The sequence below is a fragment of the Lissotriton vulgaris genome, unplaced genomic scaffold (assembly GCF_964263255.1).
Source record: "Lissotriton vulgaris unplaced genomic scaffold, aLisVul1.2 SCAFFOLD_2496, whole genome shotgun sequence".
NCBI classification, from domain to species: domain Eukaryota; kingdom Metazoa; phylum Chordata; class Amphibia; order Caudata; family Salamandridae; genus Lissotriton; species Lissotriton vulgaris.
In genome coordinates, this window is record NW_028247568.1 from 6,942 (window position 1) to 24,227 (window position 17,286).

The 17,286-nt window shown below is 44.0% G+C and overlaps 1 long non-coding RNA gene across 1 annotated transcript in view; it reads right to left on the reverse strand.

The window, feature by feature from the left end:
* Window positions 1–1,009: 1,009 nt before the first annotated feature.
* Window positions 1,010–17,286, reverse strand: part of LOC147665147 (uncharacterized) — a 75,841-nt gene continuing 59,564 nt past the window's right edge. The window contains exon 3 of the long non-coding RNA XR_015305027.1: window positions 1,010–1,384. This is a non-coding gene — a long non-coding RNA (uncharacterized LOC147665147). The remainder of the gene's footprint in view (window positions 1,385–17,286) is intronic.

Consider the following 17,286-nt stretch of genomic DNA (forward strand, 5'->3'; position numbering starts at 1 on the left):
CGGCGAAAATCCACAGTAACAGGGGCACGAGCAGGTAGAATACCCCGACTCACCTGCCTCACGTAAAGGCCGCCGCTTCACACGGCAGCCGTATCCAAGAGCAGCGACGCGGCTCCACAGTCACCAATCACTTCAATGCGGCACAGCGGTTCACTAAGTGCCTAGAGAGAGTCCCAGTAAGCTGTCCCTCCGCTCCGGCGGAAATCGCTCAGGGCAGCACCGAACCGGGAGGCCACGCCGAGGGGTGCGCGTGAAGGGCCTCGTGGTGCGCCGCGGTCTCAATTAGAGCGGCAGTCCGGCCAGCAGCATCAGGCGTCCCCAGGGCACCGCACGGGCAGAATGTCTACCGACTGCAGCTTCGGCCAGGAACGCCGAAACCGGATGAAAGTCGAACCGAAGGTGTATTAGGCCAGCCTCAAGCAGGAGTCATGGACAAAGGAAGAGCAGGTGGTGATAAAGAAGGATTAATGACGGATAAGGTCTCCAGGCTGCAGGAGCCTCACATTAGTGCGGCCATGCTGCTAGTGCGCCCTCTAGCGCCCCCCCTCAGAAGCAATATTAGCAACTGTGGGGAAGGTGTCACCTTAACTCCAGTAAGCTGAAGTTCCTACCTTTTCTTCAGAAACAATGCAGACCTCTATGGTAATTCCTCTCACCCAAACAACAAGCAAAACCTTCCCTAGACCCAAGCAGAACAGCGACCATAACAAGGCAAGTATTCCATCCACTCTGACGCAAACAAAGGCTTTCACAGCTGGCAAGCCAACAAATGCCCCGATGCGGTCACCACGCACCATTTTCCATAGTATTCTGCTGTGGAGGATGTCCCTCTTCTACCCAGATAGGCAGAAATCACTCAACTAGTGAAGCATTAGCTTTGAAGACCTCACAATGTAGTAACAGCACTGCTTGACTTTAACTAATGATCGAGCCTGCCAATCAGACTGATTGGCCCATCAAGGTAGACTCTGTTAGTAAATGGCGACAAAAAGGGTTATGACACAAGACTCAGCTGTGCCTTGTCGGAGGCAACACTCTTTATTCTTGCGGCCTCCGTTGCACTCCCTGAACCAGGTCAGATATTCTGCTGTGCAGCCAATGCAAAGCCTACACGATCAGCTAACTGGAGAGTTTGCAAATTTGCTTCAAAGCTTCCTCTCAAGAAGGCTGAACAAGGAAAGGAAAAGAAGCTGGTGACCCCCATGCAGGAGGTTGATCTCCAGTGGATCCTTGGCTCAGTCCATGCTGTGTGACGTGTTGATCCCATCCTCAGCATGGCACGTGCTCCAGATGCTCTTAGTTCATTTCCAGGTAGTTGACATAGTCCTTCACCCACTGTATCTCGGGGTCACTGCAAATCTGTCGATTCTTCCTTGTGATAAAACTGTTGGGAACGAGAGAGAAAGAAAAAGGAGGTAGAGAATGAGTGTCTGTTGATGAAGGCCATCATCTTGTAGGATTTTATCATCATATGTTGCAATTCTAGATTACGCACACCCTTACTGGGGGTAAACCTCTGAGATACGGGGGAGCACATGCAGCTCTGGGGCAGGAATGCTCTGTGACTCCGAGACCCTCCCTCCCGCTAAGTAATGCAGACACCCTGCTCCTGGTGGAGGGGGACACTGGTCGGATGGATGACTTCAATAGCTCTAAATTGTTCAGACACAAAAAGGCCACAAGGGGGCAGGGTTGGAATACCCTGAACTCCTAGGCCTAGGGTCAAATACTCCCTCCCCCCAAAAAATATTGTTGGGAATTTGTGGCAAATAAATTTAAAAAAAATGAAGTGTGGTATCCCACTCGTTTTTTTAGCCCCCTGGGTGGGCCAGGTTCCGACGTGAACAGATGTTTATATATTTGGGGAGAAGGGGTGTGGGTGCCTCCCCTCCCCAGGCCAATTTTTGTCTCGGGGATCCCATCCATCGGGCCCAGCCCTATTTTTTGTGTGAAGGACAGACGCAGCAAAAATCAGCCCATCTCTGTGGGCCCAGCCGAGTGTGGAAAGGGGATGAGGCACGTAGCCCCACTGCCCAGGCAAATTTGAGGCCCAGGAGCCCTATTCTCCAGGGCCCGGCCACATGTTTTATAGGGAAGGGGATCCCATGGAGCCCACCCCTGGGTCTGGCTCAGCAGCTATGTCCCGTGGTTCCTACCTCAGGACATAGCAGTTTTCCTGCCCGCACTGGCGTGGACAGGGAAACCTGTGGCTGGTCTCATTTGGGGTTGGTTTCACTTTGGAGGAATATTTTCAAATTTTCTGCCAAGTGGGAGCACATACCAAGTCCCCTCTCAGTGGGTAGGAGCTTGACAAAGGCTCCCACCCACACAGCGAACTTGAGATCGGCTTCCCTGCCTGCAGTGAAGTAAGCAGGGAAACAGATCTAAAAACTACTCCTGCCCAGAGGGAGAAACATTATTGGCTGATTTCTCTGGGTGAGAGCAATGACAGCTCCAGCTGGATGTGGGTAGCGGGCTGGGTCATCAGGGGACGTATGGGCTTCCCCACCGGCCTGCAATGTTACTATGCTGGGCCCCGTGGATGAGGTCCCTGTGGTCCAAATGGCTATGGGATGGGGGCTGCATATCTTCCTCCAACTAATTTCAACCCAGGGGTTGGGGTACCCAGGGTTGAAATTGATCGACTGCAGGAGGGAGCTGTGTGCCCCCTCCTGATAATTTCAATACTGGGCACCTGAAGATAGGATCCCTGGTGCCAAAATCAGCTCGGAGAGGGGGGCCGCATGCCCTTGTCCCCCAAATTATAAAGTTGGGACCTGGGAGATGGGTCCCAAGACCAAAATCGGCCGGGGAGGGGGGCTGCGTGCCCCCTCCTCCTAATGATAAAGTCAAACCCGAAGGATGGAGTCCCTGTGGCCACAATTTGCAGGGGAAGGGGGGCCGTGTCCACCCCCCTTATAATCATGCTCAGTCCCGATGGGGGCATGGGGCCCCTGGGGAAGGGGGTTACAAGGCTCATTCCCCAACAATAACACCGCCCCTGGAGGATGGGGTCCCCGGGCCGAAACTGACCCCGGAGGCATGTCACATGCATACCTCCCCCTGAATTTGTCCCTGGGCCCCAGGGGATGGGGTCTCTGAGGCTGAAATCAGCCCATGGAGGGGAGTGCTTGCTCTCCTCCCCTGGGTCACCAGGGTCAAGGCTTGAGGCCAACCCCTCACAGTGCACGGCTGAAGGTTGTGTGCAGTGAGGGGTTGGCTGTCTGGGGGATGAAACTGTGCATATATATACATATATTACCTACTGGAAATAGTTATCATGGGAAAGTTTTTTTTTGACTTGGCTATAACTTTGGCCTTGTTTGACCAATCGTCATGAAATTTCCCCAAAAAGTGTCAAAGTGGGTTCTATTCTTATGGAAAGTGTGGGGATGATCCGTGCAGTGGGGACAGAGAATTTGGGTGCGAGATAAGGTTGCGTTTGTAATGTTAATCGCCATAGAAACCTTTCACCACACCTACAGCCTGAACAACTGAACGGACTTACACAAAATTGGGCAGGGAGGTAGATGTTGGTGCAAGGGAGTACCTTTTGTTTATTTGGTGTAAATCTGTTCTATAGTTGTTGAGAAATGTAAGTTTAAAATTATAGTGATATCTCTGGCCGTGGATATTTATCAGTGGTTTTGCGATGAATTGCAAATGCACATGCCAACAGGAATGCGCTGATTGGCTGGACACAACCTGAACAGAAAGTTGCGGCCACCATTTATCTATTGGGAACAATTCCAGGGACTGGAAAATTCTGAAAAAGCTAACATAAGGGGACAGAATAGAGATACTCTTACTCCATGTCTGAGAAATGGGGTGTTATTGACACAAGTTATGTGTCCAAAATAGATTTTTTTAATCGCGTGTGCTATTCACTGTGATGCCTCAACAGTCAATACGGCCCCCGTGTATCATCACAGGGCCATTGCGACTATCAACGTTATCGCAAATATTGGGGAAAATATAAAAAATATATAAGTGAATCATTAGTATACATTGTTATAGAGATATTGAGATTTCGATAAATGTTTTTATAGAGTTATTTATATAGTGAGTTATCTACTGTGATGGTTAGTATTAATGTGGTGATGGCTATTGAATTCCTGCTTTTGCTTTCTCATCGCAAAAAACGGAAAATAGGTTTTAGAGATGGTGTTTCTAGAAATACACTAGAAAAACATGAGTTTGAAGTGTAGTAATAAATCCCTATTGTGTAAAATACTGTAATATGTGTGCATATATGTGTTTTCACTTTATGGAATATGGTTAACGACGTCATCATGACGTCCCGAATAACCGCGATAACGGAAAATAGGTTTGCAAGATGGTATTTTAAAGAAACTAAGTACAAAAATATGAATTTAAACATGCTTTGAGAGAAGTATGTATATAGTAATATGTGTATGGCAATGTTCAGAATGAATTTATTTATACATTATTTTTAGATGTGTTGAATGTCTGCTTTTTTTTCCAATTCTCGCGAAGTATCAGTAGGGATCGCAATTACCGATGTCATTGCGGTCTCTGGAGTCAATGCGAAAAAGATAAAATAGGTTTTAGGGATGTTTTTATAGAAACTCTCTGCCAAAACAGGACTTTAGTGAATACTGTAAGAAACCCCTAGTGTGTAAAATACTGTAGTATGTGTGGATATATGTGTTTTACACTTTATGGAAAAGGCGCGATCGTGGCGGTTAACGATCGTGGCGGTTAACAAAGCCATTGCAACATCCCGAATAAAAGCAAAAATGGAAAATAGGTCTGATAGATGGATTTTAAAGAAACTTAGTACAACACCATGAGTTTAAACATGTTTTGAAGGTAGTATGTATATCGTAATATGTGTAGGGTAATGCTCAGATGGATTTTTTTTTACATATTGTAAGTAAGTAATTCTTTATTGTTTTAGGTTAATAAAAACCGTTACAAAAAGTGCAATAAAACAATCTCATAGAAAATGTAAAAGACCTTAAAAGCAGAAATTTATGGTTGATCGAATAATAAAGGTAAAAAACAGTAAAACCCCCGGGGGAAAAAAAAAAATTCAAGGCACTTGGTCCTGTCCCGGGTTTCCATTTAGCCAAGTCCCTGGGTTATTTGTTTCCGTTCCGCTAGTTTCAAAAATTTCACTAGCTTCCCGTTTAATGGCGGGAGACCAGGATCAAAACAAGCGAGGACAGCTTGTCTGCGTGAGCGAACTCCTAGTTCGTTAAAAGCTGTTTTCAACAGAGCTACTCTTTCTTCGTTCAGCCTCGGGCAAGTGCACAATAGGTGTTCCAAATCTTCGATTCCTGTTCCGCAGAGCCGGCATTTGGTCCCATAGTTCTGCCTCAACCATGGTGGTAGGTGAGGAATGGCTGGTAGAATCACCAGCCTGTGTTTGAAAAAGGCCTCTTTTGTTTTCCAGCCATACCCCATACCAAAATATGCTTGGAGCCCCGGTGTTCGGTATGTGCGCAAGGTCATCCAGGCATGGCGCCTATAAGAGAGCAAAGCTTTGTCCTCCACATGCGATTGTCTCTTTAGACTCTTGTTCACTATGCGCTTAAATTGCGCGTGTGATACAGGAGTCTCCCATAGGTCTTTCAGTCCTGTGATGGACAAGGACTCCTCTAGGTATTTTTTAGCCGGCATTCCCGTTGTGGTAGGTGGTGGGAATTAAACAAGGACCCCCTGGGTAGTAAGGTACGCAGACTCCTAGGGCAGGGTAAGAACCAATATGAGAAAAAATAACCTAGGCCGTCAGCAGGAGTTAGTGAACAATTGGTCTAAACTATACAGAGAGAGGAAAAATGAAATATGATTATATATTAAAAATATATTTAATTTGCATAGATAAAAATCATATAGTAACTTCAACACGTTGAAACTATATGATACAAAAAAAGAGACATAACACATTATAATCACCATTAATACACAAAATACTTAAATCATAATCATTACAGTTAAAATAGTTCATACACAAAATATAAAAATTGACAACAGAACTCGACGCGCGTTTCGGCTGAAAAAACGCCTTCCTCAGGAGTCACTGGATGAGAACTCTGAAAATACATTTTTGTAAGAAAGACATACATCAGTATTCTAGTGACCAATTAATGTATAAACAAAAAATATATTCTATACGTAAGTGTTACAAATACAATTGTAAAGATATAACAATTTTACATATCCTATTATTAAAATCAAAGTTCTTCTCAACCTGACAGTTCTAGACTTATGAATTTGGACACTAAAGTCATATGATAGACAGTTATTTTCTTGGAAATATTTTCTTAGTGCTCAGTAGGATAACATTCAAGATCTCTTAATGAAAAACAGATAAATGCCTTCTTCTTGATGATGGTATAATATCTACGTATTTAAATAGAGGTTGCAGATCATTCAAAACACAAGATGGCTAATATGAGTAATTCAAAAACAACTTACAGTAAAATAATTTTGTTCTTGCTTAGTATATCAGAAATTGAATTGCATCTTCTCATAATTTTGATTAAAAAACATCCAAATATATAAGGTATTAATTGAAAAGGAATCACTTTGAGCACACATGGTTGTATAGTGTACCAAACACCTTAACTAAGCTGTTAATAGCTGAGGGATAGAAACTCATTTCTCAACCAAAATATAACTGGAGTAGATGTTGAAACAAAGTACATATCTGATGTTGTTTCCCTTAATTTTATTTATATTAATTGGTACCTGATAGATTAGGGCCTATCTGTGGCACTATAGAAAAGATAAAGACAATGTTGCAGTTTCTAGTAAGTGAGCAGTTTAAGAGATGCTAAGTAGATTAGATTCTTGGTCGTTAAGTTCATAAAGGCATACAGCTGTGTGTTGTCTGATCTGTAATTACCAGAATGCAACAAATAACAATATAACTTGATCATACCAAAATATTTGTAGCTGCTTGGGTATAGGGAAGAATGATTGTAATTAGAGAAAACAGAGTGGGTATTTATTTTACCTGATAAATTATGTTGTAGTCCTTGTGGTGATCTTCTATATATATATATATAGGGAAAGGTTTGTCGAATTGCTCGAAACAGGTTATTTCAAGCAGATAAAAGTGTAGATAGACACCCTCTATGTTAACGTCAGATCTCACATCACTAAGGAACAGGTAAGAGTAAAAATGGATAAGAATTAGCTAGAATAGTTACATCTTGCGTTGGCTATGGCACCAGTTTGATGCCAGACATGCTACATATCATAGTAGCGTTATAATAATGTAACGCTATTTAAATACCTTTGATTCCTCGATTGACGTTTCAATCCAAAAGAGGTGGAGGAGAGGGGGCGCTTAAGAAGCTGATAACCCCATAGATCACTGGTTTAGTGTCAAATGCTTGATAGCTTGTTACTGCAGAGGGAAAAATGTATACACAATATGAAGATAAGGGGTTACTAGTGATAACTTGGCTACGGATGCTCTACCTACATAGAAATTAAATGAAGAACCTATACCAATGGATATACCTTTTTAAACGTAGCACAACGTCTTCTAGATCAAAAAACTTCGATTTCAACAAGGTGTTGGAGACGCCTCTTCACATTGGGTATTTGGGGGCTGTTGTAAACTAAAAAGTAAAAAAACCGGAGGGTATGAACTAGTAAAGATGTACCACGATAGCAAGTAGCAAAAAAGTAATTGCCGATCAAGAGAAATACGCTCCTCCGCTATGTCTTACCAAATAAAAGATCACCGCCGAGCGTGCAGCAAGATGGTGCTGTTCCGTGGTCGGGAGGGCTCTGCTTCACCGATAAAAGAAAATAAGTATTCTAACTCGGGATCGTATTTAAAGCCCATAGAAAGGCGCGAAAAATCCCAAACCGAGCATAGTAAGGAGCAGCGATAACGGACTAAGGTCTCTACTGACGATTGAAAGAGAAAACGGGCTATACAGCAGAAGGCAGTCCGTTTTAACTTGTGACCAATATGAGTTTAGTTAGCGATTAATGTTCAATCGGATAGCTATGCTACAAGGATAGAGATATAAACAAAATGATAAAAAGCTTCCTTCGTATTAATTTATGTTTGTTGTAATTCTGTCGGTATTAATAACAAACAAGGGCTAAATGCTACAAATTCTTGGTATGTAACCTAGTCAAAGATGGCGCACAAGTTGGAGCCACAGGGATGGTGAAGTATATATACGATCCAACATATGTTGTGTGCACGGATAAAATATAGATAAAGAAATTAAATTCATTAATTAATTCAGACAAACGGAGTCTAAGCTAATTAAAACTATATAGAAAAAACGGAAAAAGGATGAACTAAATAATAAAGGACACCTCTAAATAATTATTATTTAACTTATTTAAGAAATAATATTTACTTATATCTAAAGGTTAATATTTGATGCTATGTCAAAATAGACATGGGAAAATAGTGAAATGTTGTGGATAATTTCAAGAAAAAATTAAATAATTTCTTATAGTTCTTCATGCCGAATTGAAGACTAGGGTGCATTAATTGCACAGTCATGAGTGTATAATGCAACCCTAATAGAATACTAAAGGATTCATATAATGGCATTTTCCCAGGGGATCTCGGCATTCAAGCCTCTCTGAAAGGTACCCAAGGAAAAGATCCAGAAGACTTCCCTCTTCTTCCTGACTTTGTCGCCACCTTTACTGTTCGGGAGTCTTATCTTTTCCAAGATGCGCCTCTTAAAGTCATCTGGGCCATGTTGTTTTTCTACAAAGTGTTTAACAAGCGGAGCCACACTCTTATTCGTACGAATAGCTGACCTATGTTCTGTAAGTCTGGTCTGTATAGGTCTAGAGGTTTCTCCGACATAGCCCAGCTGACAAGGGCAAAGGATAAAATATATGCAATTGGCCGTTTTGCAGTTCCACATGTCACTCGCATTAATTTTACAACCATTGTGCTCAAAAGATTCACCAGTTAAGATATTATTGCAAGATTTGCAGGATGAGCATTTAACAGTGCCCCTGACTGGGAAGTTGTCATCAATTGATCTTTGAACAAATTCAGAGCGCGCATTATTGGTCGTAAATCGGGAATGGACAATAGGATCTTTGAGGTTTTTATTCCTTCTGTGCGCGAACATAGGCTTATCAAGTTTACAGGTAGTAGGGTTCGAATTTAATATATGCCAGTGGAATTCACAATATGTCGAACTGTATTGTCTAAAGTGGAGTGCTTTGTTATACAGACTAGTTGGTTGTTTTTTATCGGTAGCTTTGATGTAAGTAGCGAATCCCGATCATAAAACCTTGCTCGTTTATAGGAGTCTCTGATTAGCCTGTGGGGATATCCTCTGTCCAGGAATTTTTGTCGCATTATGGTTGCTTGGGTGTCAAAATCAGCTAAATTAGAACAGTTCCTTCTGACTCGAAGGAACTGGGAGAAAGGTATACTCTCTCGTTGGCATCTTGGATGAAAACTCTTAAAATGAAGGAGGGTATTCCTCGCTGTAGGTTTAATAAAAAGGTCAACAGCAAGTTTGCTATCTTGGTGTTTAATGATTATGTCTAGAAACTCTACTTGGGTACTGTTGTATTGGGCTGTAAATTTAAGGTTCGCATCTGCCAGGTTAATCCATTCCAAAAATTCAAGCAATGAATCCCTCCCATTGGTCCAGATAAAAAATAAAAAAAGATGTCATCGATGTATCTGGACCAATGGGAGATAGATTCAAAGAAAGGCGCCACTTCATTGTATATGACTTTTGATTCAAAGGATGCCATGTAGATGTTCGCGATGGAGGGGGCTACAGAGGCCCCCATACTTACACCTTTAGTTTGACGATACAGGGTATTACCGAATTCTATTATGTTCTCAGTTAACACAATCTGGAGAAGATTCAGTAGAAAATCCTTGGGGCATTTGATGTCAAAGGTGTCTATAAACCAACTTGTGGCTGTCATTGCTTCTTGCTGGGGTATATTGCTATACAAAGCTTCGATATCCATGGTTACTAGCAGATGTAAGTTGGGATCGAAGGGTAGATTTTCTATTTTAGCTATCATTGAACCTGTATCTTTAATGTATGAAGTTATTTTAGGAATGTGGGGACGTAAAAATGAATCTATAAATTGGAAAGGGGCTCAGTATTGGTGCCTATTGTGGACACAATGGGTCTGTAGGGGGGGTCCGTGGCGCTCTTATGAATCTTTGGTAGACCGTATATACAGGCTGTTTTGTGTTGGTGGTAATTTAAAAAATCAAATTCCTTTTGACTGATATCACCTGTATTAAGGGCTGAGGCTGTGAGATCACGTATATTCTTAGATATTTGAGCCAATGGATTGGTTCTCACTATTGAATAGGTAGTTGTATCCTCTAGGTATTTTTTAGCCGGCATTCCCGTTGTGGTAAACATGTCTTGCCAGAGCTGTCGGTTCAGGGTGTTTTCTTGAGAATTCTTTAATTTGTGCCAGCACTTGATGTATGAACCTCTTCGAGCAAGCGTTTGGCACGTCAGCCCGAATTCCAATCGAATCTGGGCCTGCGAAGTATAGGGTGGTAGACTAAAAAGAAATCTGTAGGCCTTTGAGATGGTTTTGTCCAGAAGTTTAGCATCAATTCCTCTTAGAGCCTCACTGCCATACGTGATTGATGACTCTATTTTGATTTTGGCTACTCGTACTAGAGGAAGTAGAGTCTCACCGATCAGATTGGTCTTTAGCTGTTTCAATGACACGGATATTAGCATGCCTTTCCTCTTGATGGCCTCTAATTGGTTTTGGTAGCGGCCACCTTTATCGACTTGGATCCCAAGATATTTGTATTCAGAGCACTTTGAGATTGCGTCCGAACCAAGCTTCCAAGTGTGCGACTTTTTGCTTCTAGTTATAGAAAGAACTTTTGTTTTACTAATGTTCACTTCTAGTAGGTTTTCGACGGCATAACCATGAAGCGTGTTGATAAGATTTTGAAGGCCAACTTTCGTGTGACTGACCAGGACCACGTCGACTGCGTAGGAGATGCTGGAGAGCCCTTTGCCTCCTAACCGCGGAGCATGCGAATTGCAGGCATCTAAGGCGGGTGGCAGGTCAGCTGTAAAAAGATTGAAAAGAGTTGGAGCTAACACGCACCCCTGTTTTAGGCCCTTTGTGGCCGAAATGCGCCTAGAGAGGTGCGAGCCGTTCCCAAGCTTTACCTGGACCCATGTGTTTGTGTGCAACTCAATCAAAAGGTTTAGTAGAGGCGAGGGAATCCCCCAGGAGGCCAGTTTTCGGAATAGGATTTCTCGGTTGACGTTGTCAAAGGCTGCTTTAAAGTCCACAAAGCAGAGGTGGAGAGCCTGCTTGGTCGCTCTTGCCTTGTCAATGAGCAACGAGATGGCGATCAAGTTGGTTGTTGTCCCCATGTCTTTTCAGAACCCCGTTTGGCTGGATGGTATTAATCTTTGGTTTGCAGCCCATTCTCGCAGATGGATCAATAGGAGTCCTGCAAAGTATTTGGCCTCAACGTCAAGGAGTGCAATCAGTCGGTAGTTTTTTGGAAGGAGTCTGTCCCCAGCCTTATAGATCGGTGAGATGATGGAGCCCCTCCATGAGGCGGGAAGACACCCAGAGTTGGTGACAGATGAATAGAGGGGGATCAATGTGTCGGCCCAGTAATCAGGTTCAAGTTTGAAGAGGGACGGGGGAATACCGTTTGGTCCAGCTGCCACATCTTTTCTACCTTTGGAGATTAATTTCCTGATTTGAGCCGCAGAGGATACTAGAATAACGTCTTCACTTGGTGAGCGAATTTGCGGTTGTCTGCCACCCAGGAGATTGAGAGGCCCCCTTGTATTCCTGTCCTGGTGATTAAAATGTTCATCAAGAAATAATTCCCAAGATGATTTCGATATGTGTGATGTTATACCACTGATTTTTGGATTTAGCAGTTTGTTTATGATCGACCAGAACTGGGCGCTGTTGTTGCCCATGGATGCATGATGAAGTTTGGCCCAGAAGTCAACGTCATTAGCCCTTTTGATTGCCCATTTCAGTTTTTTGATATCCGCTCGGTGCTTGCGGATCCGTGCTAGCAGCATTACATCCCCCGGGGTTTTCTTTAGCAATCTTAAAGCTTTATTAGCTCACGGAGACCCAGGGAGTAGCTCGCCTGGCCCTTGCTCTGATTGGAGGAGATCTGTGGATGGGGCGGGCCGGGCGAAGAGGATGACCCGATCACGCTCCTCTCCTGGAGCTGCAGACTCCTCTCGTGAGAGTCTGACGTCATCACCTATTGAAAACGCGCGCTGGCATCGCACTCTCTGCCACTGTGCGACGGGTGCCAGAGCAGAGCTGTAGAGTGACTTTCACCGCCAGGTAAGCTTGTTCTTTTCGCGCCTCTCCCACCCCCCCCCCCTGATTGTGCCGTTTTTCGTGCCTCACATCTGGTGCCCCTCTGGGCTCCAGCAGCCAGGCCCCCTCCCACTGACCCCCGCCCGCTGAATACGCTCGGGCTGCTCTCCTGCCTCGCTCCTTCTCTTCCCAGCAGCCAGGCCCCCTCCCTCTGACCCCCGCTCGGGCTGCTCTCCTGCCTCGCTCCCTCTCTTCCCAGCAGCCAGGCCCCCTCCCGCTGACCCCCACTTGGGCTGCTCTCCTGCCTCGCTCCCTCTCTTCCCAGCAGCCAGGCCCCCTCCCGCTGACCCCCTCTCGGGCTGCTTTCCTTCCTCGCTTCCCTCTCTTCCCAGCAGCCAGGCCCCCTCCCTCTGACCCCCGCTCGGGCTGCTCTCCTGCCTCGCTCCCTCTCTTCCCAGCAGCCAGGCACCCTCCCGCTGACCCCCGCTCGGGCTGCTCTCCCCCCTCGCTCCCTCTCTTCCCAGCAGCCAGGCCCCCTCCCGCTGACCCCCTCTCGGGCTGACCTCCTTCCTCGCTTCCCTCTCTTCTCAGCAGCCAAGCCCCCTCCCGCTGACCCCCGCTCGGGCTTCGCTCGGGCTGCTCTCCTGCCTCGCTCCCTCTCTTCCAAGTAGCCAAGCCCCCTCCCGCTGACCCCCGCTCGGGCTGCTCTCCTGGTTCGCTCCCTCTCTTCCCAGTAGCCAAGCCCCCTCCTGCTGACCCACCGCTCGGGCTGCTCTCCTGCCTCGCTCCCTCTCTTCCCAGCAGCCAGGACCCCTCCCGCTGACCCCCGCTCGGGCTGCTCTCCTAGGATTTGTTACAGGTGAGCGAAGAGGAGACAGCTAAGTCTCCTTCACCAATGTAATCAATACCCACCCCACCCCAGAGAGCAGTATTTGTGATGGAAATGGGAAGTGATCTCTATGGGGCTGGGGCAGGGTGCCGTGGTGATAAATAATCAGCCTGCACAGTAGAGTGAAATTTGGTCAAAGCAAAGACACTGGACAATTGCTGGATGGAGACGTTTAAAGTTATGGTTTCGATGTTACTGTTTGCTAGACTTCCGAACTCTACAATGAGACAATATTGCATGCGATCGCTGGAGCCATGTATAATTTTAGAATGATGATACTACTATTATGCTCATCGCTTGTAATCTATATTGCTCTGTATAACATGACCGGAAAAGTCTATTAAAAAGAATGTAGGAGAGAAGTAACCAAAGATATTTTGTACTCTGCACTAGTTAACAAACTAATTGTGAGAGCTGTCAATGAAAGTTTAAAAGAAGGCTTAAGATGCAGTCATCCACAATGGATAAGCAGGACGTCTGTAAGGGCCACTTCTTAGAACACTGTGCTCTCCTAGTATCATACCAGCTACTGATGGTAGAATTGTTACATCAGGACATCACTTTCTGAAGCTTAAAATTAGATTTCCTGTACACTAGTGTTGAGATTTATCTAGCTGCTTTCCTCCTTACACCCATATACCTACATGTGTAAATTGTGGTACTAATGCAGTTATACATGCTTTTAAACATCTTTAAAGCCTTAACATTCCTCCCGCTGACCCCCGCTCGGGCTGCTCTCCTGCCTCGCTCCCTCTCTTCCCAGCAGCCAGGCCCCCTCCCGCTGACCCCCGCTCTGGCTGAAACACAGAAATGAGTGGGATGCAGAGAAAGGAAGGTGGTCATTTTGTAACACAAGTAGACACTCGACTTGCTGGGACAAGCACTTAGTATTTCCTCATCCAGCCCAGTGAGTCTCATGGAAGCTCCCAGAAAAAGGAAGGTGTGACCAGGGGGGTGCTTGTGAGGTGGCACCGGGCGCAGTATGTCTGGCTTTGGGTTTTGTGTTTGTCACTATGTGAGTAAATCGAGTATTTCAACGTCTGCTTGCAGCTGCAGAAGCCTCTGTGCACTTTTTTGAGTACAGGTCTTTAAGCCTAAACAAATGTTCTTGAATCTTGCTTTATGTGTGTACTTGATAGTGTTTGAGTGTGTGTTTGTACCTGTGTTGGGGTGAAGTTGATGGATATAAGGATGTTGTTACAGATCCTGTCATAACACTTTCGCAAGTGCTTTACCAACCTTCCTGCTTCCTCAAATTTGTTTGAAACTCTATTTTTCAAAATTTTCTCGGGGGAGAACCCCCCCCCCCCTCAACTCTTATTGGTTGTTAGGGGTTGCTCACTCGCCTCAGTGCAATACCACGATCACTTACGCCTCATCACTTTCAAATGTCACCAGCCTCCCCTGATTACAGCATTATTAAAACTGTCCATGTGGTATTCTTGCCTTTTGTGGATTGGATGTGGACTTCATCAACATTTTTACTCTTGCTACAGCATCCACAACCAATGATTGGTGAAGAGCCAGGTCCCTCCAAAAGGCCGAAGACTTACAACTTTCATCAAGAGTGGGAGAACGAATTTTTATTTACACAAATCATAGACAACTGTGTGTGTTTAATCTGTGGAGCAAAAGTTGTAGTGGGGAAAACGGGCAATGTTGAGAGGCATTTTACAACAAAGCACATGCATTTTGAGAGGAAGTTCCCTAAGGGAAGCAGCCTGAGGTCACAAAAAGTAAATGAACTGAAATCTGCATTGCAGACACAGCAATCTTTTTTCACAAAGCCAACGAAGAAAGCCACTGCAGCAACTGAAGCATCCTTCGTAGTTACTCATCACTTGATCAAGCACAAAGCAACATTTTCAGATGGAGCGATTATGAAGGAAGCAATGCTTCTAATGGCCCACTCCTTATTCAAAGACTTTAAATTTAGCACTGAAGTTATGTCTGGCATTTCAGATGTGCAGTTGGGGTCAAACACTATGGTACGAAGGGTATCTGCATTATCGGTCAACATGACAGAGCAGTTGGAGCGGGATTTAAAGACATGTAAATATTTTTCTCTACAATGTGATGAATCTGTTGATGCAAGCGATATTGCACAGTTGGCTATCTTTGTTAGAATGGTTTTTGAAGATTTCACGTATAAAGAAGAATTTTTAACTCTGTTGCCTCTGAAAACCACAACCAGAGGATCTGACATCCACAATGAGGTGAAAAATTATTTTGTGAAACAAAATGTCCCATTGAAAAAGTTAGTGGCGATAACAACTGATGGTGCGCCCGCAATGATAGGGCGTCATTCTGGCTTCATTGCCAATTGTAAAGCAGATCCAGATTTCCCTCCGTTATTAAACTACCATTGCATTATACATCAACAGGCAATATGTGCGAAGGTAATGGGGTTTGATCATGTGATGACTCCTGTTGTTAAAATTATTAATTCAATTCGTGCAAAGGCCAAGCAGCACCGAACCTTCAAATTGTTCCTTGAAGAACTTTCAGCTGAGTATGGTGACCTTTTACTGCACACTCAGATCCGATGGCTTAGCAGAGGAAGAATACTGCGAAGATTCCTTTCCCTATTGCCAGAAGTCAAAGCTTTCATGGAGTCTAGAAATGAAGATACCACACTGCTGTCAAACACTGAATGGTTGCTCGATTTAGCTTTTTTGACAGATGTCACAGAGAAATTAAATTTATTGAACTACGAGTTGCAAGGCAAAAACAAGACAATAGCCAACATGATTAGTTCTGTGAAAACATTCAAAACAAAACTTAACCTTTTCATACAGCATGTACAGAAAAGAAAGTTGCAGCACTTTCCCTCTGTGCTCCAAATCCTGTCAGAAAACAACATTGAGGCTGAGATCCTTGACATACAAAAATACAGTAACCTCCTCGTGAGGCTTAATCAAGAGTTCAGTGACCGGTTTAGTGATTTTGAGCAACTGGAGCCCTGTGTGATGTTCACTTCAAACCCCTTCATGGAAGTGGATCTTAGTGACATTTCAGAGAAAATTAGTGTTCTTCTGAACCTTGACTCTGACACCATGGAAATGGAGATGGTCTCACTTCAAAATGACATTGAATTGAAATCAAGGCAATCTGACATTAATCTCTGGAGTCTTGTGGATGCAGAAAAGTTTAAGAACATCCACACAGCTGCATTGAAACTTTTTTCCCTGTTTGGCTCTACCTATCTTTGTGAATCTGCATTTTCCGATATGAACTTCATAAAATCTAAGTTTTGCACACGTCTGACTGATGAACATTTAAATGACTCCATAAGAGTTGCCCTCTCAAGCTACACCCCAGATTACAAGGCATTACTGGACATCATGCAGTGTCAAGTCTCTCACTGAAATTATTTGTATGTAGTCGTAATCAATACTTGTTCAGTCGCACTTCCTGGTGAAATCACAAATCTGTTTAATTATTAAAACCAAGATTAAAGTCGCTGCAGAGAAGAATCTTCAGCCTCCTGCAAAGCTTTTTAGTATTTGAACAAGAACAATGCAATGTGTACTGCAGGCCTGTATTACAAATACAATAAAACTTAGCTGGAGAGAAGAATCTTGAGCACGTTTCCAAATGATTATTTGCAGCATAAGAACGAATCAGTTCCACATTGAAGTTAAGATCGCTTTCCATGTATGTTTGTTAATTGAGCCGCATTACAATGATTATTTCAATGACCACTATTACTGGAAGGTCTTAATTTTGAACCTTAATTTTGGACTTATTAATTGAAATGACTTGAAGCATCACAAATTCAAAGTCATTCCTTTTGGTGTTCTAGGCCTGTCTTGGGTATTTTGTTCAAACCACAGTATGGGCTCTGATGAAATTAGGCTTAAAGTCAATGAAACGAGGCGTGGGGGGTCTCTCGGAAAAATGCACAAGTTGATTAGGGTTCAGTAGCTCACGACGATGTTCACTGGTCAGAAGTAGCTCTGACTACACAAAAGGTTTGAGACCCCTGCTCTAGATGAATAGGCTCTTCCAGCCATGTTTCCTGGAGAACAATTGACATATTGTAGGAAATCAGTATCCGCTGTTTTATTATAGAGCCCGTTGATGTTCCAAGAGCATAGGTCCAT